This window comes from Bubalus bubalis, chromosome 4 (genome assembly GCF_019923935.1).
Source record: "Bubalus bubalis isolate 160015118507 breed Murrah chromosome 4, NDDB_SH_1, whole genome shotgun sequence".
Classification (NCBI taxonomy): Eukaryota; Metazoa; Chordata; class Mammalia; order Artiodactyla; family Bovidae; genus Bubalus; species Bubalus bubalis.
This window is the reverse complement of record NC_059160.1, coordinates 68840339-68866661: the sequence shown is the minus strand read 5'-3', so window position 1 is coordinate 68866661 and position 26323 is coordinate 68840339. Positions and strand designations below refer to the sequence as shown.

Genomic DNA, 26323 nt, shown 5'->3' with positions numbered 1-26323 from the left:
TCATTTTTCTAGCTCTGATACACAACAAACATGGGAGCAGATTGAATTTTAGGGTCAAATAGTATCAGAAACACACTTTAATCTTTTGGATCCAGTCGTAGTTTTTCAAAAGCAAATTATAGCATTGCTGCCTTTGGGATCCCTTACTATAGCCATGGGCTATCTGACTTTTGTATCCCTATCCAATCGGGGTCCCTTATTTCTCTAGCTTTTCTTCCTTTCCAGTTTCATCATTTCATCTGGTTTTCCCTCCAATGTTCTTATCCTTAAGTTCTCTGTTAGTGCTCAGCTCCCTTGCTCTAGTCTTTCATACTGCAGGCAGTCTGTAACCTTTCTTGTCTTTTGTTGACTCTGTAGGCAATAGTGGTTTGAGAAGTTTCCTTGTGGTTTGTTACCTGTGTGTGAGAACAATGGTTTCTCTCATACTGTTCTGGTAGCCATTGTAATTAGATTGATTTGGGGAAGGGGAAAGGAAAAATGTCATGTTAGATTCTCTCATATGTAATATTTCTCAATTTTTTTTAATAAACATTACAAATAGCCCCAGGTAATATCGGGCACCCCAGATATAGGTTCATTTTTTTTTTTAATAGAAGACATGGCCAAAGTTTGTAGGGTGTAAGTTGAAAGCCTAACATCTCTACCTGTAAATAATTTGTTGCTTTTGAATATTTTAGTTTTAACTGCAAGTTTTAGAATCCATGTTACTTTGCTTTGAAAGAAAAAAGTAAGCATCTTTGTTTTTAATGCTAACATCTCTCTGGGGAGTACATCATGTGTGTTGTATGATGAAATATAGATTTGTCTGTTATAAGTTATTTATAGGAAAGCATGCAACTTCATTGCTTGGTCAGATTCCAACCAAAAGCATATAGTATTCAATGAATAACTAATACAGATAATTAACAGATTAAGAGAATGTGTGAGCCTAAAGCATGAGCAGAGAAGTTGAGAAGGAGGTTATCAGCATAAAAAAATTTGGAAATGAACAGCACAACTGGAGCATGAATGGAATCAATTTAATTTGTGGGAATAATATTTCCTTAGAATATATTCTTATTTCTTTCTTATGACTTTGACTATATCCACATTAAGTAAGGAATATCCAGGTCAGATGTCTGTCAGATGGACTAGTTATATTTCTCCATAAACAAACCCATTGCTATATTAAATGGATGGTTGTCTGTTTTTCCATTTATTTATTTATTTATTTATTTTTCTTTTTAATTTAATTTAATTTTTTTAACTTTACAAAATTGTATTGGTTTTGTCATATATCAAAATGAATCCGCCACAGGTATACATGTGTTCCCCATCCTGAACCCTCCTCCCTCCTCCCTCCCCATACCATCCCTCTGGGTCGTCCCAGTGCACCAGCCCCAAGCATCCAGTATCGTGCATCGAACGTGGACTGGCGACTCGTTTCATATATGATATTATACATATTCCAATGCCATTCTCCCAAATCATCCCACCCTCTCCCTCTCCCACAGAGTCCAAAAGACTGTTCTATACATCAGTGTCTCTTTTGCTGTCTCGTATACAGGGTTATTGTTACCATCTTTCTAAATTCCATATATATGCGTTAGTATACTGTATTGGTGTTTTTCTTTCTGCCGTCTCTGGTGTTCAAGGGCTCAAAATATCAGGCACAGTGATTTTCAAAGGGCCCAGGAAACACAGATGGGGACGGGTTTGTGCCAAATGAGAGGAGAAGCAGAAATCAGCCCAGCCATTCTAGGTCTTGCTCTGTTCTCACATAGTTTGGAAGCTTGAAGGAGATGAATTGCTTGTCTTTGCTTTCTGTACCTGAGAGAGATTTTAAGCCCAGCCGTTCAGCTAGCATTTGGCTAGTGGTACTTCAAAAGAATTAAAAAGACGCTATTCTCCTGGAATCTTCCAAAAAACGATTGGCCTCCAAGATGTTTGGCATAAGGACTAATGTCTGCTAAAGACTATTGATTTATCAGCATGTAAGCAGCAGACAGTGGAGCCAGATCAAAGGAGGATGAGTCTGAGCTAAAAATCACTCCACCTCCATGTTTATTAATGCTTGGTCTGTTGGCCGTATCATGATGATGCCTGCCTGGTGCAAGCCAACACAGGCTGTTCAGACTTCCCTGCTCATGGAAAATACACATGATTGGTCTGGTTTTATCCCCAGAATATGTTGCCCTTTGCTACCTTTTGGCAACTCCTTTCCCAGGTGTGGATTCCTGCTATCTTCATGATCTGTAACTTTCACTACTTTATCTGTAGATATAGAGATTTTGTTACTCTATGTTATGTAGACATAATAGCAGCTTTAAAATGTTAAACCTAGGCAGCATATTAAAAAGCAGAGACATTAATTTGCCAACAAAAGTCCATCTAATCAAAGCTATGGTTTTTCCAGTAGTAATGTATGGATGTGAGAGTTGGACCATAAAGAAAGCTGAGTGCTGAAGAATTGATGCTTTTGAACTATGGTGTTGGAAGAGACTCTTGAGAGTCCCTTGGACTGCAAGGAGATCAAACCTGTCCATCATAAAGAAAATCAGTCCTGAATATTTATTGGAAGGACTGATGCTGAAGCTGAAACTCCACCTGATACTTTGGCCACCTGATGTGAAGAACTGACTCATTTGAAAAAAGACCCTGATGCTGGGAAAGATTGAAGGTGGGGGGAAAAGGTGACGACAGAAAATGAGATGGTTGGATGGCATCACTGACTCAATGGACATGAGTTTGAGTAAACCCCGGGAGTTGGTGGTGGACAGGGAGGCCTGCTGTGCTTCAGTCCATGGGATCACAAAGAGTTAGACACGACTGAGCAACTGAACTGAACTGAAAGTGTTAAAATTCCTAGATTATTGTTAGTTGTGTTTATATTAAGAATGTAAACTAGAAAGCTTTGGTCAATTTAAACAACAGGGTGTAGATGAAAGGGAAGGAAGATTTTGTAATCTGAGTTTTTTTGGTACCTAGAAAACAAACAAGCAAAACAATCCATAACTCCTTAATGTCCTCTGTACCCACTGCCTCCTCTCTTTCACAAAGGAAAATGATGTTAATTTAGGATCATACTGTTGATGGATTCTCACGCACTTCTGTATGTATCTGAAAATATGCATTTCAAAGATGAAAACGTTTGGAAACTGTGAAGAACAGTTAAAGTCTCATGAGTAATTAATAGAAGATTTTTGAATTTAAGAGGATTATATTTGCTTTAGAATGTTAGAACAAGTGCCACTTGTTATCTTTTAGTGCTTTCCTTTGTTTGGTCTATTTTTTCAAAATGATTATCATAATTGTTAAGGCAGCATTCAATCTGATGGCAGTAAAGCTTTTATAAATCTTAATAAAATTCCCCAGCATGTGGTTTCAACCAATGTATAGGGATTTATGGGTTTAATATCAGATGGAATTATCACATATTATATGTTAGACAACTTAGGCCTTTCCTTTGAAGAATAGGCTCCTTGCAAGGTACTTAGTATGTGACATATTTCCAAAATTATTTGATGCAAAACAAAACACCAACAGGTAAAATTTAAAGATTATTGTGACTAATTCTTGAGATTCAATTACTGTACAATTTTCATTAAGTGCAAATATTACTTATCCCTCTGAAATAAGGCAGGATTTAAGCCAAACACTGAAATATTAATTGAAGTGGCATCTTTTCTATTTTTAGAAATGAGAGACATACTACTTATAAATATTTGTTGTTTTATCATTTATGGCTGATATCTCTAGCTCCTTTTTTTGAGGTTCTGAATTTTATTTTATAAAACCATTGAGATTGATAGAAATTATGAAGTTTTGAGGAAGAAGATTCTAAAGGATGCAGGAAAGACAAGGTGATGACAATTCTGTATTTAGGTGAATCCAAAAAGTGATCAGTACGGTAGGTTGTGCTTAGGCCTGGGCTGTAGCACAGTTAACCTTGGAAGGATAGAGTATATTGAAAGGCCACCTCACTGGAACGGAACAGATGGTAAAATGGTATATGCAATTTAATACGGTTGATGAGATGCAGAGCCCGTTGTTAAAAAGTATAGCAACAAACAAAATAAAGGCTCATCATGGAGTTATAAGTGTTTTGACAGGTAAGCTAACGTAATATAATGCAAGTACTTAGGGCTCCAGGCAGACCTTTAGGCTGGTAGGACCAGAGAAGACATTCCACTAATTGCAAGTTCTCAGCCACTAGAATGGCATTTAGGGTAAGACTCTATTCCAGCAGAGAGGCTGCCCAGATGAAGCCAAAGTCTCAATTTTGGAGGAAAACATGTACCATACATGTTACTGAACTAAAGATTTGAGTGCAGAAACTAGAATTAAATATCAGTATTTGGTTATAAGCACCTGGATTGAGCTAACATCCAAGGAGACTTATGTTGATTCTATTTTATGCTAAATTTTGCGTTGGAGTTGCTCATGTTTTTGTTTATAATCTTATTAATGTTTTTAATAAGATTAGGATCCTAAACTCTGGGGCACAGTTGAGACTTCAGGTTAATTTTGATAATAGGAAGAGGAGAGCCTGGGGACAGGTGAGGACTATCCTCTCTCCTGGGAATTCCCTTCAGGTATGGAATGAAGGACTATCCTCTCTCCTGGGAATTCCCATGAAGGACTATCCTCTTTCCTGGGAATTCCCTTCAGGTATGGAATGTTTGGCATTGTGGAGGTCATCTCTCTTAGAGACTTTCCATCATGATCATTATTTAAAATACATTTCTGTAAGGTATTAAGTCTACTTGGATAAGTTAAATGCCTCTTGGATAAGCTTTATAACTCTGAGTCCAAAAATAAATATTAAATAATAAAAGAATGCTATCTCATTTGCTTTTCTGGATACTTAGATTTTAATCAGTATTGTAATCTTCTTTTAGAACTTAAAGATGCATGAAAAATTACCTTAAAATGAATTAGGTTAGCATTTGAAAAAAACCTTTTAGGTCCTGTGAGAAATTTTTATTAAACCATAAAGCTTTATTTAATATTCAGTGTGGTAAGAAAACATGATGCTATTAAAATGCTTAAATTTTACATTGTAATGTGCCATATGGTTTGTGTCCTAAGTTGACTTTCCACTCTTTATCAAGGAGAAGAATAAATAAGTATATACATGATTCTGATTGTGACCTCCAAATTCTACCTCAAGATTTCCTAACCACATAGCCGGTTAAAGTTGTCCACCTGACCAGAAAATCCATTTTATTAATACACATTGGTAGGAAATATATTTCTTTTTGGCAGCAATAAATTCTAGGTACTTCTATGTGAATTTTCTTTAGTTGCTCTGTGCACAAAGTTCTCTCGGAGAGGAGAAATATCTTTTAATTATTACTGTGAAGTTAAGAAGACAGAGTTTCATTAATCTACTTTTAGTACCTATCTCATTGTAATAATTACTGGAAAATAATTAAGGAGAGAACTGGATAGCTACATGCAAAAGAAAGAAAGTGGACCACTATCTTACCTCATACACAGAAATAACTCAAAATGGAATAAGGGTTTAAACTTAAGACCTGAAACCATAAATCTCCTAGAAGAAAACATAGAATGTAAGCTCCTTGATGTACCTTAGGAATAATTTTTGACTCTCATACCCAAAGTAAAAGCAACAAAAGCAAAAATAAGCAAGCAGGACTGTATCAAGCTAAAAGACCTCTGCGCAGCAAAGGAAATCATCATTTCTTCATCCAAAGAAAATAAAAATGCAACCCACTGAGTGGGAGAAAATGTTTGCAAATCATGTACCCCACAAATGGTTAATACCAAACATATATAAAGAACTCATACAATTCAATGACAAGAAACAAACTGATTAAAAAAATGAGCAGAATATCCTCAAATAAACAACATACACTACAATCTAAAGAAATTAGGAAAAAAACAAAGCCCAAAGTCAGCAGAAGGAAGGGAATAATAAAGATTAGTGGGGAAATAATTACAGTAGAGACCCCCACCCCAAAATAATGGGAAAGATTAATGAAACCAAGAGTAATAGTACTTCTGGGTATTAATTCAAGGAAAACAAAAACACTATTTGGAAAAGATATATGAACCCCTTTGTTTGTTGAAGCACTGTTTACAACAGCCAAAATGTTGGAAGCAATGTAAAGATCCATTGATGGATGAATGGATAAAGAAATTGTGGTACATATATGAAATGGGATATTATTCAGCCATGACAACTTGGATGGACCTCAAGGGCATTATGCTAAGTGAAATAAGTAAGACAGAGGAAGACAAATATTGTATGATGTTTCTTATACATAGAATCTTAAAAAGACAATCAAAACAACTAAGCTAATAGATTCAGAGTGGTGGTTGCCAGAGGCAGGGGGTGGGAGATAGGAGAAATGGGTGAAGGGAAGTCAGAAGGAAAATATATATAGTTCTATTTTCAGTACTTGACTAATTTCAGTAATTATTCCACAGAGTTCAGCAGTCCCAATGGAGGTCTGTTACCATGTAGTGGAAAGAACATGAATTTTAGAGGCAACAGATGAGTTTGACTGCCTTTTTTTTTTTTAAAAAAAAAAACAAAAAACAAAACAGTTACAGCTCTCTGATTCTGGACAGTTTGCCTAACATTTCTATATTTCTGCTGTGAAAGGTGAGTAACAACTCCCTCAGAAGATAATTGTAGATACTAAATAAAGAAACAGTTAACATAATGTTGGTATTTTGTAATTTCACTTAAAGTTCAGTTTTCTTCTCAACTCTATTAAGCAGTGGAGGCTATGTCTACCTCATCAGATTAAGAGTCAGTGATAAAAATGTTTTGAATAGTAAGGTCCTATAGACTTGTAAGAATTTGTTCTAGTTCTTTTCTGCTAACAACTGATGTCTCAAAAATGTTTTGAAATTTTCTCATCACATGACCAGTTGCTCACTTGACCAGAAAGATCATTTTAAAGGGAAGGCAAGTATTTACGTAATTTTTATGAAATTCTTACATGTTTCTCTTTAATCCAAATTCAATTTGACCTCTTTCCCCTTTGGTCCTATGATACAGCACTTTTCTGTATCCAACAATGACCTCTTAGCCTCCTTTGCTAGCACTTCCTCCTGTTCCTATATATATATATATATATATCCAATATTTCATGGGAAATAGATGGAGAAACAGTGGAAACAGTGTCCGACTTTATTTTTTTGGGCTCCAAAATCACTGCAGATGGTGACTGCAGCCATGAAATTAAAAGACACTTACTCCTTGGAAGGAAAGTTACGACCAACCTAGATAGCATATTGAAAAGCAGGGACATTACTTTGCCAACAAAGGTCTGTCTAGTCAAGGCTATGGTTTTTCCTGTGGTCATGTATGGATGTGAGAGTTGGACTGTGAAGAAGGCTGAGCGCCGAAGAATTGATGCTTTTGAACTGTGGTGTTGGAGAAGACTCTTGAGAGTCCCTTGGACTGCAAGGAGATCCAACCAGTCCATTCTGAAGGAGATGAGCCCTGGGATTTCTTTGGAAGGAATGATGCTAAAGCTGAAAGTCCAGTACTTTGGCCAACTCATGCGAAGAGTTGACTCATTGGAAAAGACTCTGATGCTGGGAAGGATTGGGGGCAGGAGGAGAAGGGGACGACAGAGGATGAGATGGCTGGATGGCATCACTGACTCGATGGACGTGAGTCTGAGTGAACTCCGGGAGTTGGTGAGGGACAGGGAGGCCTGGCGTGCTGCGATTCATGGGGTCACAAAGAGTCAGACACGACTGAGCGACTGAACTGAACTGAATGTTTGTATTAGTTTTCTAGGGCTGCTGTGGCTTAGAAAATGTGTGGCTTAGGGCTTAGGGCTGTGGCTTAGGGCTTCCCCAGTGGCTCAGTGGTAAAGAATCTGCCTGCAATGCAGGAAACACAGGAGACACAGGTTCGATCCCTGGGTCAGGAAGATCCCCTGGAGAAGGAAATGGCAACCCACACCAGTATTCTTGCCTGGAGTATCCCACTGGCAGAGGAGCCTGGCAGGCTATAGTCTATAGGGTCACAAAGAGTTAGACACAACTGAAGCAACTTAGCACAGGCACTAGTATATATGCATCTCAGGATTTTCTAAGCAACAGGTGGTGATGCCAGCCTCTCCGTGAGGTCCCCTTTCTTGAGTTCTTAGCAGCAATCCCAGGCATACTAACGGTAAATATGCATTGATACTGAGGCAGTGTAACATTAATTTTATCTGAGTTACTTTAAAAAGTCTTATACTAAGCTCCATTTGGCAACAGATCTCTCTTGACACTGCTTAATGCCCTGCTCTCAACCATCAAATTTCTGCTTTACAACTGCTTGTCCAGAGTAAGAATCCAGTGAAAGGTGTTTCTCTTCTTTTTTTTTTTTTTTTTTTGAGGAAATATGTTATGCACATCAACCTCTTATTATCCTCTCCAGGGGGACCTGTGTAACATAAATTATAGTGATTTATTAGGAACAGAGAACCTATTAGAGTGTCCTTACTCAGCGGTTTTCATGGAGTGCTCTATAAGCAGAAGAATATTTGTCATTGTTGGATGGGTTTGGAATAAATAAAATAGAGAACTAGTATACGGTGCATAGAGTTTGACACATCAGATGAATTTGTATATCATCACAATCCAGTGTACCCGTGGTGTTTTGTACACGCATATTAGGAATTCTGATTCTGCATTTTCTCTGCATTTGAGCTGCTGATGTCTCAAATCGAATGTGGGATCTAGAATATCCTTTGTGGGCCACTTGTGGCAAGGACAGAAACTATTACACTGTTTTAGAAAAGATGCAGGCGTCTTCTGAGGCAGATATTGCAAAACAGTAACGCCATGAAGAGCAGTCAGGTCGGTGAATGGGCATATGGGAGATGACTGGGTGAGGAATTCGGGAGTAATCTAATTTCTTCCTGGGAGCTTGATGACTATCATGTACAAATGGCTGATTTTAATTTCCTGTAATAATGGAGACTTAAAATACACTCATGGTGGAAAAGATGGGTGAAAGGAACATGGATTTCCTTCCTGGGAACCTGATATGTTGTACTTTCTTGCATAGCACCTCTAAGTGATAAAATGAAATGAGGATCCTGGCATTCCATTTTTTCCTCTTGCTTTATGTATGTCTAGAAGTTTTTCTTATATACAAATGAAATAAGAAAACGGATTAGAGTTGATATTCATGTATGTAGATAAGTACTTATTTTTCTAAAATTTGTTGAGTATCTTCTATATGGCTAGTATGGGGTACAAAGGTGTTTATGGTATTTTGTTTCCTCCAAACAGATTTCAGTCTAGTAGAGGAAACTGTCAAATTATCAGGTATGAAAATTTATGTTGTCAATTATCTTTTATCTTGACCAATTAATAAATTGTTTCAGCAATAATTATTAATTATTGCTTTATTCTATAAAGTATAGGAATGACTCTCAGATTTTGGTGCACATCAGAATTTGGCATGCAGGATCTCTTGTGGGTTTTTAAAAAAGTATAAGTGGTCAGCTTCTATCTCTGCTTAATCTTATTCTATAAGTCTGTAGCGGGACCTGGGCATATATATTTGTAAAAGGCACTGCAGACAATTCCGATGCTAGCCAAAGCTCTTGAACCCCTGCTACAAGTGCTTAGAAGCAGATATACATTATTTACTTATGGCATGAATGGTTTCAAAGTCATATGGTGTTTTTTAGCTGTAGCATGCAAACTCTTAGTTGAGGCATGTGGGATCTAATTCCCTGACCAGGGACCAAACCCAGCCCCCCTGCACTGGGAGCACAGTCTTAGCCACTGGACACCAGGGAAGTCCAGTAGCATTGACATATACACACTACCATGTGTAAAATAGATAGTGGGAACTGCCTATAAAGCACAGGGAGCTCAACTTGATTCTCTGTGGTGCTGTAGACAGGTGGGTTGGGAGAGGGAGGGAGGCTGAAGAGGGAGGGGATATATGTGTGTGTATATAGATAGTTATTTCACTTTGTTGTACAGCAGAAACTAATATGACATTGTAAAGCAACTACACTCCAATTCAAAAAAATGATGGGGGTGAGAGGGAAGTTCAAGAGGGAGGGAACATATGTATACTTATGACTGATTCATGTTATTGTACAACAAAAACCAGTACAACACTGTAAAGCAATTATCTTCCAATTAAAAATAAATTTTAAAAAGGGAAGAAAAACAATCATATCATTTTGCAGAAGACAGGAATTTGTCTGGAACTTTGAGCCAGAATTTCAGTGAGGGCAATTCAGTGCCAGCACGGGCTGTTGGAGACTTCAGCTGGCTCTTGGATCAAAGGGATTCGATTGGCAGTGTTTATCCATCCCAGTTGGATGCTTAAGGACACTGGTTCTTGCTTCTTGGTTACTGGTTTGAATGAAACTCATCCTGCACAGATGGGCCATGGTTTGTGAGCACAGATGGAGAAGGAACAATAAGTTCAGTGGCACAGCCCACATATGGGAAGGAGCAAGAGAGAAAGAGACAAAATCTGAAGGTGGAGGCACTAAACAAAATTAACTTTCACCTGGTCAGTGTTATGACAGAAAGCATTTGTTTATGGTTCTTAATGAGGGTGTACATAGCAAGTCTTTTAGAAGCTCATCCAGATTTACTTTATTTATTGCCTCTAAATAACATGATAAATACCCTCCAAGCACTCACTATATAAAAATCACTAACAATGCAGCAGGACTGAAGTAAAAAGAAACCTCAGTGACAAATTACATGCTTTTCTTAAAGCAGAAGGAACCGAGTTAATAAGGATGGAAACAGTTGACTGACATTCTGTTCTAAACAATAAAGGTCTCAAGTTAGTACATGGGATTTCTCTTTAAAAAAAAAAAAAGAATTACTCCTTCTGGTGACACGATGTCTTCATTTTCAGTATTTGATATTTGCTCTGGCTTTGAAATTTGATCTTTTTAGTTTTGTGATAAAAGTATGAGAGTATATTCATATATATATATACACACACACACACACATGAGGATATACTCAAAAGAGCATAAATTATATGGACTGTAACCCACTAGGCTCCTCTGTCCATCAAGTTTTCCAGGCAAGAGTACTAGAGTGGGTTGTCATTCGCTTCTCCAGGAGATCTTTCTGATCCAGGGATCGAACCCCAGTGTCCTGCATTGCAGGTAGATCCTTTACCACTAAGCCACCAGGGAAGCCCATAATCATTGCTACATATTCTATATTTTATAATCCTCATTTACAATTTATTTCCCATACTAAGTTTTAGCAAAATCCCACTCCCCCAGCATTACTCCTAGGCTGTTTGGTGAACACAGATGCACAAAAGACGCCTGAAGTCTAAATGAGCCAGATAAGTGAATGGACAATGAGGAAATATACAACCAGTGGTCCTGTGTCCACTGCCAAGGAGGCAGCTTACCTCATTTAGAACATCTCAGGAGGGGTCGACCAACTGATCCCCCTTCTCTTCTATAGGTTTGGAGAGCTATTGTTTCTCTGACAGCTGTAGAACTTCACTCTTTAATTTCCTCTTGCCCTACCCAGATTGTTTGAAAAATCACTCATTTCCTTATAGTATTCAGTATTATGTCATTGCTTGAAGCATAAAGGTTAGACTCAGTATTAACATCACCTACAAGGCCTTATGGCAGTGGTTCTTAACTGGGGATGGTTTTGTCCCCAAGGGCACATATGGCAAAATCTGGAGACATTTTTGATTCTCCTAGGATGTGAGGATTAGGGAATAGTGCCACTGGCATCTACCATGTAGACACAAGAGATGCTGTTGAACATCTTCCAGTGTGCAGGGCAGGTCCTCACAATAAAGAATTACTGACTGCGAATGTCAGTGCACTACGATTAAGAAACCTTGCCCTGTGGTATCTGGCCACTGCCTGTTTCACCAGCCGAATCTCTGACTACCTTCTTATTGCACTGTGCACTCCAAGGCACGCTGGTTTCCTTTCAGTTCTTTGAATAACTTCTGTCCCTTTCTATTTTTAGGCTTTTGCATTTGCAACTCTCCGTATTCAGACCCCATTTCTACTTCTTTCATTTGTCTTTCATAGTAGGAATTCACTCTGAATCCTTTAAAGCTCAGTTACCAGCATTCCTCAAGCACATATTCCATATCTCTCCCACTAGGTTAGGTGGGCCTTATCTGGAAGATCCCCTGGAGAAAGAAATGGCAACTCACTCCAGTATTCTTGCCCAGGAAATCCCATGGACAGAGGAGCCTGGCAGGCTACAGTCTATGGGGTCGCAAAAGAGTCAGACAACAGCAGCAAATGCTCTTACAGCACCATGTATTCCTGTGCCTTTGACCTTAATAACACCCTGAGTGTATTGTGTAATCGGTTGTTCACATCTTACCTTCTTCCTGAGAATATAATCTGCAGCAGGGAAGGGCCAATTCAGTTTTGGATCTCCTGGGACTCTCATAGGGCTTTACACTTGGTAGTCACTCAATAAATATCTCGAATGAATGAATGATCAAATAAGTGATTTATAAGGTGATTTGTTGAGTAGACCTACTGCTATTTTTGACACATTAGCTGGGAGTGACGTCTCTCTTCTAAATCTATAGAGCATTTTCAAATTTAAACCATATCAGTTATTAATCACATACTGTTTTGTATAGTAATTATAGACAAAGTAGGATATATTGGTTGTGGCTTTTTGTTTGCTTGTTTGAAAGGATTTCATATCTTTATTGTTAGAGAGTTTCCATGATAAGTTTGTGAAGTCTATATGTTTATCAATTATGGGGATTTGAAGCGTTCAGTCCTGGAAAATACGGAAAATACAGATAAATCTAACTTTCTAAAAGAAATTTTTTTTTCTTTTAAATTGGAGTATAGTATATGTATATCTCCTCTTCCTTAGATTTCCCTCCTATTTAGGTCATCTCAGAGAATTGAGTCGGAGAAGGCAATGGCAACCCACTCTAGTACTCCTGCCTGGAAAATCCCATGGACTGAGGAGCCTGGTAGGCTGCAGTCCATGGGGTCGCACAGAGTCGGGCACGACTGAAGCGACTTAGCAGCAGCAGCAGCAGCAGAGCATTGAGTCGAGTTCCCTGTGCTTATTCAGTTGGTTACCTATTCTCATTAGTTACCTATTTTATACATAGTAGTGAAGTGAAGTGAAGTCGCTCAGTCGTGTCCGGCTCTTTGTGACCCCTTGAACAGTAGCCTACCAGGCTCCGCCGTCCATGGGATTTTCCAGGCAAGAATACTGAAGTGGGCTGCTATTTCCTTCTCCAGGGGATCTTCCCAACCCAGGGATTGAACCCGGGTCTCCTGCATTGCAGGCAGAGGCTTTACCATCTGAGCCACCAGGGAAGTCCCCAATCTCCCAGTCCATCCCACTACCCCTTCCCCCTTGGGGTCATGGCTTTTTTGAGTTTGGTAGTTTTGTTACAAGTGCAAAATCACTCACCTTTTTTTTTTTTAATCATCATTCCTTGCTGTCCTTATTCTCTCTCACTCCAATTACATCTGACTGACTTCCCTGGTGGCTCAGATGGTAAAGCATCTGCCTACAATGAGGGAGACCTGGGTTCAATCCCTGAGTGGGGAAGATCTCCTGGAGAAGGAAATGGCAACCCAATCCAGTATTCTTGCCTGGAAAATCCCATGGACGGAGGAGCCTGTAGGCTACAGTCCCTGGGGTCTCAAAGAGCCGGACACGACTGAGTGACTTCACTTTCACTCAATTTCTACTTTATCTTTGCATTGTTTGATTTTTTTAAAAATTAATGACTATTACTTTATATTCAGAAAGATGAGTAACATTTTAAAATTCTATTGGAATTGGACTGGATTCTGGGATTGTCTCATCCAATTCCCCAAAATATAATTTTATAGGAATTTAAAAACAAGAATATAGCACAAAATATGGCTATGGGGAAATTGGTGAGAAATTTAATTGAAGATTAACTATGTACATTAGAGTTGAGAATAAGAGATCATATTATGATCCAAACATCCTGCTTGGCTCACTGTCTAATATATACTCGGTCAAATATAGTTAACATAATTAGGCAGCTTACATAAAGCAGAGGTGTTCATCCTCTAGATTTTTCAAATAGAAAACAGACTGAATATCCTTATTATATTGATTAATCTATTATTCTGGAAAAACCTGAATGAACATTACAGCTAAAGAGAATAATGAGAAAACTTGAATTATAGGCCATTATATATGAATAAATTTGTGGAGAATGAATTGGCTCTGACCTTTCCTGTTGTAGGCAGGTCTAGTAAACATTTGAGTGTGTACATATGATTTGTCTTCCAAGTTATGCCTAAACATCCTCCTGTCCCTTCTTAGGGTGTGGGCTTGGCAAAGGGAGTTGGGGTCCAAGAGAGGTGAAGACATCTACTGCTTACATTGCTTTCTAATGAAGAAATGTGTGATCTGTTTTTAGCTGCCCTTGAGTCAAAATGCATCCAATTGCTGTCCATAATGTCATGTACCTGTTACACACATTTGTGTGTTAACTGGGTGATGATCTGTAAATACAGGACTTTGACTTACCCACCTTTGTTCCCAGCCTCTTTTAATCTTGGGCTATACAGTTAATTTTTCTTGAATGAATATATCAGATTTAATCATATGAAGTTGTTGATATTCAGCTATTATTTGACCTACATATATGACATTTTCATATGGTTCAGTTTAATATAAATGAGTGAATGGATGAATTCTAGATTTGTTTTTTTCCATAGAGAACCAATGTTCTAGGTGATAATGAAACAAATTTGAAATAATATTGTTTGCTTAGGCACATAATAGTTCAAGTAGATTTTCATAGGTTAGCCAGGAAACCTAGCCATTTTTTAAACCATTGATTCTGTAGGAAAATGCATGTCAACTACAAAATTCAACTTATATATGAACATTTGATACACACTGTATTCATAAATCAGTGATGTAAATCATTACACCTGTAAGAAAGTTCTTCATATTTTGGCAGGATCATTGATAGAGATTTCTCTGCTAGTTTTTTGGTTTAGGACCAGTGATTAGGAATAGGTAGAGAATTTACATGATAAAGTCAGTGTTGCTGGAATCTTTTTTTTTTTTTTGATATTTATCTGAGGAATACAAAAACACAAATTTGACGAGATACATACACCCCTATGTTCATTGCAGCATTTTTCCCAATTGACAAGACACTGAAACAACCTAAGTGCCCATCGGATGAATGGATAATGAAGATGTGAGATATATATGTATACACATACACACACAATAGGTCCTTTTCTTGAGGCATTAACTCATTAATGGGAACCTGGGTCACAAGAGAACTGGATCTTTGAAATCTAAAGAAATGTAGCAAAAATGTGCAGAACTAATAAAAGCAAACATCTTTCCTAAGTGCTGATACATTCTGTATCAGTAATCTGCAATGAGTGAGATCATTTTTAGTCTTAGGGTTTGAAGAATTCCTTTGCTCATGGATGTTAAGATCTCCAAACACACAGGGAATATATGCAGTTTCATGAGAAACCTCATGATGAGAGTAGGCATATGGTAGTGTTTCATCAGGAAACACAGGAAGGGTGATATTTCTGCCAAAGGGTGATGTAACTAACCATAATTTCAGCCTTGGAAAAGCAAGGGTAATTACTTAGCTCACTGCTCTCCATGTAGAAGTTGAACTAACTTTCCAGGTGCCAGTGTGACATGGCTGAAGCAGTGAGGTAGCCATCCATGCACGTGTTTCCTTGCAGGGAAGATCCTTAGTTGAGGGAGAGGAAGAGACAGAGGTTTGGATCATAGGTGTTTATTTACTCTTTAAATCCCTTGATGATATAAAAACAGCAACAACAACAATGATTAAAAAGTCATGAAGAATGGGAATCATTGCTGAGGAGGAGAATATTCTTAGGTGAGAATGCTGCTTCCTTTTCTGATTTTATTTTTTAGATAAAAAGGAACATGGGAACTTCAACATACTTTTCCATTTGCCTGATTAATATTGAGCAGGAGAAACTAACAACACTCTTAATGCTCATAAATATAAGTAGCTGTAGGCATGTTTCTTATTTTTTCTTATTAGAAGAGACCTGGAGATTTTTCTTTAATGCATCAAGAAGTCTTATATGATGATTTTTTTGAAGGAAAAGCAAGCAAAACCCATTATTACTATGGAACGTAATTAAAAATAAGATGAAAAATGATATGATTGCCAATCCCTTTATCATGCCAGGGTATGTAAACACTTCATGTGGTGAGACTAGAAGTAAAACTAAAATTACTATTATTATTACAGGTACAATTATAAGCATAATGCTTTGTATCCCCTATAACCCTTTTACATACTTGTGTTTTTGAAACAATTCTCAGAACAATTGTCACAGATATTGGCAAAGTTTGATTCAGTCTTAATGTGCATGTTCTATTAATGTCCAGGTTACTACCAGATCCATCAGAAAAATTTGGGGTTGAATTGTATTGAGAGGAGTCATATTGTTGAATGAAGTTTTGTCTGTTCTGTTTCTCTGGTGTGTTTTTCCCTCCTCATAGCTATCTCCTTCTGCTTTGTATGTTCAACATTATTCTTTGTGTTAAAATTAGCAGCAGAGGTGTTCGTGATTCATCACTTACCACTGATCTCTTGGACTAACACTTGCTTTGCATTTCCAGGTTGGTATTATGCCATCAATAACTGCTTTTTAAGTACACTTGCCAGCCAACTTTTAAATGTTATTTACATTATGGACCATATCTCCCCAGTTTGATCATTGAAAGCAAGCAGGGCCTAATTAGAATCTTTGCTGTGTTACGAGTAATTTACTGTTTCTTCACAATATTCCTTATACTATATCAGCTATATATTTCTTACCAGATAAGAAATTAAATTGGTCTGGAAAATTCATTCTGAAAATATTAGAGCACACTTGAAACTAAATAAGATTGGTAATACAGTAGGTCACCATAAATATTTGAATTATGTTCCATATGCTACAAAATATAGGTGATCAGAAGTGACACCATTTTGGAACATGGAGACATTTGTGCTTTTATTGCAAGAGAAATTTATAGCCTAGATGACTATTAATTTCTGTTCTCCAAGTTCTCAAGATAAATACGCACAGCAATGTGTATTCTTTATAATGTTCTGTGGGTTCGTCAGCACCTGTCTTGGTTGTCGAAAAGTTCTTGGCTTTTGCACTGGACCCACCTCTTGATCTTCTCATGTATTGACTGGGACACGCCTTGTCTTACTCATGTCAGTCAGTCCCAATACAAACTTTCAGTCTTCCAGGTCACACCCCACCATGTCCCATACCCAATTATTTCAGCTTCTGTACACTGTCTTGTCCCATATAACACTCCTCCCTGACTCCTAAAACCTCTTCCTGGTGCTTTCTAGAGCCCACGGACTGTTATCAGAAAAATCTATGATAGTTTTAGACTTTTCTCAGTATATTCCTTTTACTTCATCTGATGTTTAACTTTCTCTGAGGTTGCTGTTTGCATGGCCAGCCTGGCAAGAAGTGGCTATCCTCCTCCTGTGCCTCCGCTTTCTAGCCCCAGGCCTGGTGATGGGATCCAGGTTTTCCTTGTTCCTCATTGCTGTTTCCAGCCCATGCTCTGGCCTCCTCCTAAACTCCTTTAAATTGTTCTTACCCATTTCTTTGGCCTCCAACTCCCTTGAGTCTTCTCTTTTTGTTTCTCCAGTTTCCCTCATGGATCTCTCTCTCTATCTTAATTTTTGGTTATTGAAATGTACACTTAGGCGATCCTTACCATACCCATGTCTCTGAGTTTCTAGGAGTCTCCATCTCCATTATCTTCTAACCCCAACCAGCTACCTCCTCACTCTGCCACCATCTGTGGGTTTCTAAGAATTCTGGTGTATTTTTACCTTATCTGAGCTTCTCCTCCTGCACAATGAAATGATGAAAATTAATGAGTGGTGGGAATGACCATTGTGAATTCCTCCTGTAGGATAAATTGTGTACTTTTATGTTGCTAGAATATACATCAGTGACACCATGGAAGAATTGTTGTGATGCCTATTTATAGCAAGGAGTCAGAAGAGATCTCAGTGGGAAATAAAAGTACTTTACTCTAAAAGCAGTGCCCTATGTTAATTCTTTGTTTTTTTTTTTTTCCATATACTGGTGTGATGTTATTGCTATGTTCATCCTGATTCTCCAGAAACTTCTCTAGAGCTGTGTGTGTGTGTGTGTGTGTGTGTGTGTGTGTGTGTGAATGAGAGAGAGAGAGAGAGAATATGAGAGAGAAAGAGAGAGGAAGGAGAAATTCCTCTCCTATGTAATTTCATCTATGTAGCCATGATCATGAGAGCTAGAGTCAACTTGCCTCATCTGGGTTTATTGTTCTGGCCATTTTAGAGAGACTTTGACCTCTATTTTAACTAGTGAAGCGATATAGAAGTATAGAGTGATTGCACTTTCTTTTGCCTTAATAGTCTACATTTATTTTGTGGATGGGTCAAGGGGAAGAACTATTTGTCTCGTCAGCTGAGGATGTCCTGCCATATTGTCTGATAGGCACTCTCTCATGTGAATTTAAGTTTTTCAGTCATGGGACAAAGAAACTATAGTGCATAGTTTATTGGAGTTGGTAACTTTGCAAGCAAAAGACATGCTGGTTTTTACCTGCATGACCTTAGATGAGTCACATCTCTGAATTACTCAGAGATATCATTTTGTTATCTATAAAATGACTATGATAATATCTTCCTCACAAGCATAATATTAGTGTTGAAAAGAAACATACAGGACAACCTGTCCAGCATGTCAAGCACATGCTAGGTCTTCCATAATTTGATGGCTTTCTTCTTTGCATCTCAATCGACCCCCACAGTGCTGCCACTGAGTGTTTCCCTTGTAGATTATGTGTCCAACTCAGTGGTTCAGAATAGCTGGCCTGTTTTCACTTGGGATAAAAATATAAAAGCTGTTTAAAACCAATTATTTGAGTTAAAATGTTACCTAATTTTTAATTAAAAATTAAATACATTGACAACATTTTCCATTTTCACTATTTACCATATTGTTCATTTAAAAATGCAAAAAAATAAAATATCCATCTTTATAAATTTTCTAATGTGTATCTATTAATTACACATTAAATACACGTTTGGCCCATGTATTAAGAGTGAAAATAATTATGGTTTTTGTGGCATGTTATTGTTATCACAGTACAGATAATAAATGCCAGAGATCCCTCTTAGATATGTATTAGATGTGAAGGAGGGGTTGGCGGAAGCAAACAAGAACTGAATAGTTTGGTCTACATTTTGTCCTTTGGGGTGGTTGTACTGGCTGTTATGACAGATGTCCCTTTTGCTGCTTAATAAACAAAGCTGATTTTGCTCACATTTGTTCTTGGCTCCTACCTTGCAACAGGTGGCCCATCAACCTGGTGTCAACTTTGCAACTGCTGGCTGTCAGGGGCTTTGAGAACCTTCTGTTATGATTAAAGCAATAGTTTAGGAGAAACTTAGGAAATCTGAGTTTACACAATCTGTTTAAACTTTCTTGTAATCTGAGATGGATTCTAGGTACTCATTTGATGCTTTTCTTTTGTGCTGTGTTGACATGATTGACCACTGGGGCTTCTATTGTTGGCCACATTGTGAGTACTGAGTTGCTGGCAGCTGAGAATTATTTCATAAATGTCTTTGCTTTGAGCCTTAGATAGAAGTGGTCTTTTTCTAAGACCTACTGATTTCTTACCCTGCAGACAAAGAGGTAAGGTTCAGAAGTTAAAGATGGGGAGAGAGAGGGAAGACTCACTGTGGAGGGGTGAATGAACATCGGTCTTCCTTTCCCTTCCTGGTCCAGCTCTTGGTAGACAGACTAGGTCCTCAAGCTCAGACTTATCATAGAAAATGAGTATGAACATGAGCTTTGTATACATTCATTGAGAACTTGATATGGCACTAGAGTAGTAGAAAAATATTTGGGGAATTTTCTCTCTTTGGAAAATAAGAACACGTCCATGAAATGGCTTCCTGGGATCTGAACCCAACCAGTTTGATAACACGGAGAAGGCAATGGCACCCCACTCCAGTACTCTTGCCTGGCAAATCCCATGGACAGAAGAGCTTGGAAGGCTGCAGTCCGTGGGGTCGCTGAGGGTCGGACATGACTAAGCGACTTCACTTTCACTTTTCACTTTCATGTATTGGAGAAGAAAATGGCAACCCACTCCAGCGTTCTTGTCTGGAGAATCCCAGGGACGGGGGAGCCTGGTGGGCTGCCGTCTATGGGGTCGCGCAGAGTTGGACACGACTGAAGCGACTTAGCAGCAGTAGCAGCAGCAGTTTGATAATGGAGCCTGCCTCTATAGCACTGATGAGTCAGGAAGTAAACATCTAGACTGAAGGGTCAGAATCCTTTCATACAGAAAAAAGGATGACTGATTTGGATAACATGGAGACAGGAGATTTTTAGCCACTGCACCTCAGAACTCCTGAGCTCTTGTCTTAGTTCTCTGAATCAGTCTGGTGATGGAAAAGCATTAGAACATGCTGATGAAGCCTGTGAGTGGTACAGATACCTGGATTAGAATCTCCGCTTGATCATTTTTTACCTTTGACAAATGGGTAAATTAATTAAACCCTGCGTTCTTCAATTTCTTTATCTCTAAAATGGGAATAACTGCATAGAAGATTTAGATTACAAAGATAGAGTTCAAACTGGGGCTGGCATATGGCAAAGTGCCACATATGAAGATCTTTTTTTTTTTCTTCCCTGGAGCAGGAGTTAAATTTACTCTGTACAAAGTAGGATAATGTTGATGTACTATGCAAGGAAAAAAAATCACCAGATTGTTTTGGGATTCTTATATGAAAATGCTACACAAATATAAGTTATCAGTCATAACACTAGCAAAGAGAAACTATGAATCTTTTCTTGCTTTGCTTGTTACAATGAATTTCATTTTCTTAAAAAAAAATTTATGTAACTTCTCTTAAGAATAATTTTCCCTAGTAACTTTTTTTATCCTTGCTCTATTGTCCCGTGAACAACATTAATTTATTTGATTGTAAATATTATCCTCTTGCTGCTGCTGCTAAGTCACTTCAGTCGTGTCTGACTCTGTGTGACCCCATAGACGGCAGCCCACCAGGCTCCCCCGTCCCTGGGATTCTCCAGGCAAGAACACTTAGTCCATACCTTATGTCTAGGGCCATGTGCAAAGGCTGCATATGGCTTGTTGATTCTTTGTCTTGCAATCACATAAAATACAATCAAAATAGTAACTTACAAGTAACTTTCTTGGTCCAGCCTAGAAAATTTTCATTTACATATTTTAAGTTAGTCTTTTAGTTCAATGATTTTGTCTAATTTCATAGTTATAAATATGTGGCAGATGTCATTTAGCTAAATTTGAAAATTGGGATTAATTATTGTAGAAATAGTGCTTTTTAATATGTCATTCTATGAACCATGGGAGAGCTATTATGCAAAACAGAAGAATATTCTGTGGAAAAATGTAAGTCTTTGAGCTATTGGTTTTTAAAGGAAAGACCCTAAAATTATTATGAAATCGGATAAGTTAGGACTGTAATTTCAAGCTGTGTTCTGATTTATCTCATGCTGTTTGATATTGCTACATAAGTGATGCCAGCATGGTCAAGCATTTAAATGCAAATTTATAATTCTAAGTGCTCTCCTTTGTTGAAGGCATTTTGTTTAAGCTTGGAATCCCCAAAAGATTTACCACAATTTTGATTTCTTTCTGAAATGGAAACCTTTGATAAAAATAGGAGATACAGAGAATAAGCCAAATAATAGCATTAATCAGCAAATTCAAAACAGGCCATTGCCCAGGCTCTGCAAACCAAAACAAAATTGGACAGAGTGACCCCTGTCTGCCAGCTGATAGAGGAATCAGAGCTGTTTGTGAGAAAAAAGACAGAATATGTTGCATGAAAGGTCAAGTTGAGCTGGAGCTGAAAAGAGAAAAGCAGATTAGCAAGCAGATCAACCTGTCATAGTGACAAGGGATGTTTCCAGGCTTTGCCAAGAGACTGGAGGTTCCCATTAGCCAGAAGGAAGCAAATCTGTCATGGGTTCACCTCAGTGCAAATTGTGGGGAGACCTGGCCGAGAGGGGATCATGTGCTCCTCTCTCTTCTTTGTGTGACTTCTCACATTGGCAACATCCATCTGCTCAGGTGAAGCTTCCTGACACAAGTGAGCAATGGAAATCACACAAATGGAACACCTAACCAACCTTCCCATTTCACCAGAGATTTGTCAGAGGGCTAGAGAAAGGCAGTTGACTAATTCTGATTAATCTTCTTCATGGTTAGTGTTTGTTTATCTAAAAAGCATGATGTGAATGCCCCTTCTAATTATTGTATTATTAGATTTTTTTAATCCCTTAAGATATAAAATGTTAGTGGTCCTCATTGATTTGGTTCCCAAAAGTGCTAAAATATATATGGTATAAAAAAATGAAACAAGGTTGATTGTTTGCCATGTTAAGATATGTTAAGTTATTTTAGAGTCTAGACTACTTATTCATCTTGGCTTTCTGTACAGTGCACATAGTAAGTGCTCAATATTTTTTATTAGAGTTTTTCTCTAGGTAGAAGCTCTAGTTTGCATTGCAGTTAAGATGGAACAACCAAAACTTAAAAGTCAGAACTAGAAAATAAAATTTGGATTTGGTTACAAGTTTTCTCATAAAACATATTTTTCATTACAGGCACACCCCATTTTATTACATGTTACTTTATTGCACTTCGCAGATACTGTATCTTGTACAAACTAAAGTTTTGTAGCAACCCTTCATTGAGCAAGTCTATTGGTGCTATTTTTTAAACAGCGTTTCTCACTCTGTGTCCCATTTTGATAATTCTCACAATACTTCAAGTTTTTCATTATTCTTATGTTCGTAGTGATGTGGTCAATGATCTTTAATGTTAATTGTTTTGGGGTGCCTAAACCTTACCCATATAAAAGCACAAACGTAATGGGTAAATGTGTGTGTCCTGATTGTTCTACCAACCAACTCTTTCCCCATCTCTCTAACTCTCCTTGGGTCTCCCTATTCCCTGGGACACAACAGTATTGAAATCAGGTCAATTAATAACCCTACAGTGGTCTCTAATGTTCAAGTGAAACAAAGAGTCTTATGTCTCTCACTTTAAATCAAAAGCTGGAAATGATTAAGCTTAGTGAGGAAGGCATGTTGAAAGTTGAGACAGGCTGGAAGCTAGACATCTTGTGCCAGGTAGCCAAGTTGTGAATATAAAGAAACATTTCTTGAAGAAAATTAAAATTGACACTTCAGTGAACACACAAATGATTAAAAAAAAAACAAAGTGAAACAATCTTATTGTTGATATGGAGAAAGCTGTAGTGGTCTAGACAGAAGATCAGACTAACCACAAAATTCCCTTAAGCCAAAGCCTAATTGAGAGCAAGGCCCTAACTCTCTTCAGTGATTTGAAGCTGAGAGAGGCGAGGAGGCTACAAAGAAAAGTTTGACACTAGCATAGGCTCACTCATGAGGTTGAAGGAAAGAAGCCATTTCCATAACATAAAACTGCAAGGTGAAGAAGCAAGTGCTGATGTAGAAGCTGCAGCAAGTTATCCAGGAGATCTAGCCAGGGTTATGGATGATGGAGGCTACACCAAACAACAGATTTTCATTGTAGACAAGACAGCCTTCTATTGGAGGAAGAGGCTGTGTAGGACTTTCATAGCTAGAGGGGAGAAGTCAGTGGCTCTGGCTTCAGAGCTCAAAGCATAGGCTGACTCTCTTGTTAAGGACTAATGCAGCTGGTGGCTTGAAGTTGAAACTAGTGATCATTTACCATTCTGAAAATCCTAGGGCCCTTTAAGGCTTAGGCTAAATCTGCTCTTCCTGTGCTCTAGAAATTGAATAACAAAGCATGGATGACAACACATCTGATTACAACATGTGATTTTAAAGCCTACTGTTGAGACTTGACGTGAAGTGTTAGCTGCTCAGTAGTGTCAAATTCTTTGCGACCACATGGACTATAGCCCACCAGGCTCCTCTGTCCATGAAATTCTCCAGGCAAGAATACTGGAGTGGGTTGCCATTCCTTTCTCCTGGGGATTTTCCTGACCCAGGGATCAAACCTGGGTCTCCTGCATTGCAGGTAGATTCTTTACCATCTGAGCTACCAGGGAAGCACTGTTGAGACTTACTGCCACAAAAATTTTCTTTCAAAGTAGTATTGCTCATTGATAATGCACTTGGTCACCCAAGAGTTCTGATGCAGATGATAAGTTCAGTTCAATTCAGTCACTCAGTCGTGTCCAACTCTTTGTGACCCCATGGACTGCAGTATGCCAGGCTTCCCTGTCCATCACCAACTCTCGGAGCTTATTCAAACTCATGTCCATCTAGTCGGTGATGCCATCCAACCATCTCATCCTCTGTCATCTCCTTGTTCTCCCACCTTCAATCTTTCCCAGCATTAGGGTCTTTTCAAATGAGTCAGCTCTTTGTGTCAGCTGGCCAAAGTATTGGAGTTTCAGCTTCAGCATCAGTCCTTCCAATGAATATTCAGGACTGATTTCCTTTAGGATGGACTGGTTGGTTCTCCTTGCAGTCCAAGGGACTCTGAAGAGTCTTTTCCAATACCACAGTTCAAAAGTGTCAGTTCTTTAGTGCTCAGCTTTCTTTATAGTCCAACTCTCACATTCATACATGACTATGATATATGAGATTACTATTGTTTTCATGCTCACTAATGCAATATCTGTTTTGCAGTTCATAGATCAAGGGGTAGTTTCCACTTTCAAATCTTATGATTTAAGAAATATATTTCATGAGGCTATGGCTGATATAGATAATGACTCCTCTGATGGATCTGGGCAAAGTACAGTTGACCCTTGAATAATGTAATTTGAACTTCGTGGGTCTTCTTCTATGCAGATTGTTTTCAATAGTGAATACTGAAGTACTACATGATTTATGATTGAACCTGTGGATGCTGAAGTCCAACTGTAAGTTACTTGCAGTTTTGAACTGTATTGAGGGTTGGCATCCTGAACGCCCTCATTGTTCAAGGGTCGACTGTAAATTGAAAACCTTCTGGAAAGGAGTCACCATTCTAGATGCCATTAAGGATGTTTGTTATTCATGGGAAGAAGTCAAAATATCAACAGTAACAGTAGTTTGGAAGAAGCTGATTCCAGCCATCCTGGATGACTTTGAGAGCTTCCACACTTATGTGGACCAGGAAGCATCTGCAGATGCGGTGGAAATACCAAAAGAATTAGAATCAGAAGTAGAGCCTGAAGATGTAACTGAATTGTTGCAATCTCATGATAAAATTTTAGCAAACGAGGAGTTGCTTCTTATGGTGTGCAAATAAATGATTTATTGAGATGCAATCTACTCCTGGTAAAGATGCTCAAAAGATTGTTGAGATGACAACAAAAGATTTAGAATAGTACATAAGTTAATAAAGCAGAAGCACAGTTTGAGAGGATTGATTCCAATCTTCAAAGAAGTTCTGCTGTGGGTAAAATGCTATAAAACAGCATTGCATACTATAAAGAAATTGTTGGTGAAAGGAAAGGTCAACTGATGCAGCACATGTCATCATTGTCTTTTTTTTTTTTTTTTAAAGAAATTGCCACAGCCCCCTCAATCCTTCAGCAGCCACCATTCTGATCAGTCAGTAGCCATCAAGATCAAGGCAAGACCCTCCAGAAGCAAAATACTCAGGAAAAGCTGAAGACTCAGATGATAGCTAGCATGTCTTAGCAATAAAATATTTTAATAAAGGTGTGTACATTATTTAGACAATGCTCTTGCACACTTAATGGCTACAATGTAGTGTAAACATATAGGCATTGGGAAACCAAAAAATTCATGGGACTTTTTACTTGTATTGCAGTGTATTGTATTGTAGTGATCTGGAACTGAAACTGCAGTATCTCTGAGACATGCTTTATTAAATGCCTTTAAAAATGCATGCTTATTATGCTTTACTAAGTGTGATGCAAAGCAAGTTAAAGCATATATATATATATAATATATATATATATTTTTTACACTGGCATTAGCAAAATAGCAGTAAGATGTTCTTGCTAATTTTTACTTGGTCTGCCTGAAATATAGATATATTTTCTGTAGAAACTCTTCACTGTGAGTTGAAACAGTCCACAATAACATTTTTTTGATCTCTGTCCTACTGAGAAAAAGTGTCAAATAATAGATTGTCATTATGTAGGAATCAGAATGATTTCTCAGGTGGAACAGGAGTTTCATCTATCTACAAAGTAGAAAGAGTCTGCAGAGGCTGTGTTCAAGTTAGTCAGTAGGCACCTTGAACATTGTCACTGAATCATTTTAGAAGAAGCTATGCCTATGAG

The 26323-nt window shown here is 38.1% G+C and overlaps 1 protein-coding gene and 1 pseudogene across 9 annotated transcripts in view; both read left to right on the top strand.

Moving 5' to 3' along the window:
* Positions 1 to 26323, top strand: part of TAFA2 (TAFA chemokine like family member 2) — a 586563-nt gene that overhangs the window by 195694 nt on the left and 364546 nt on the right. The gene's annotated exons all lie outside the window — the stretch shown is intronic.
* On the top strand, positions 23076 to 25921 carry LOC123465714 (annotated as a pseudogene).